This window comes from Buceros rhinoceros, unplaced genomic scaffold (genome assembly GCF_000710305.1).
Source record: "Buceros rhinoceros silvestris isolate BGI_N320 unplaced genomic scaffold, ASM71030v1 scaffold36815, whole genome shotgun sequence".
Taxonomy (NCBI): domain Eukaryota; kingdom Metazoa; phylum Chordata; class Aves; order Bucerotiformes; family Bucerotidae; genus Buceros; species Buceros rhinoceros.
This window is the reverse complement of record NW_010415321.1, coordinates 25,211-25,432: the sequence shown is the minus strand read 5'-3', so window position 1 is coordinate 25,432 and position 222 is coordinate 25,211.

Genomic DNA, 222 nt, shown 5'->3' with positions numbered 1-222 from the left:
GGCACGGCACGCAGGAGCCCGCGGCCCGGCAGAGCCCGGAGCTGAGCCGAGCCGAGCCACACCGCCGCGGAGAGGAGCCCAGAGCGGCTCTCCTTTGGGTGAGAAACCGAATCGTGACGGGGTAAGGGCAGTCACGGCAGTGTCTTCGCTGTTTTCGACAGCGAGTCCCGCTCGGAGCAGAGGCGGCGCTGGCGGGGGGGCCCCGGCAGGCCCCCCACACCA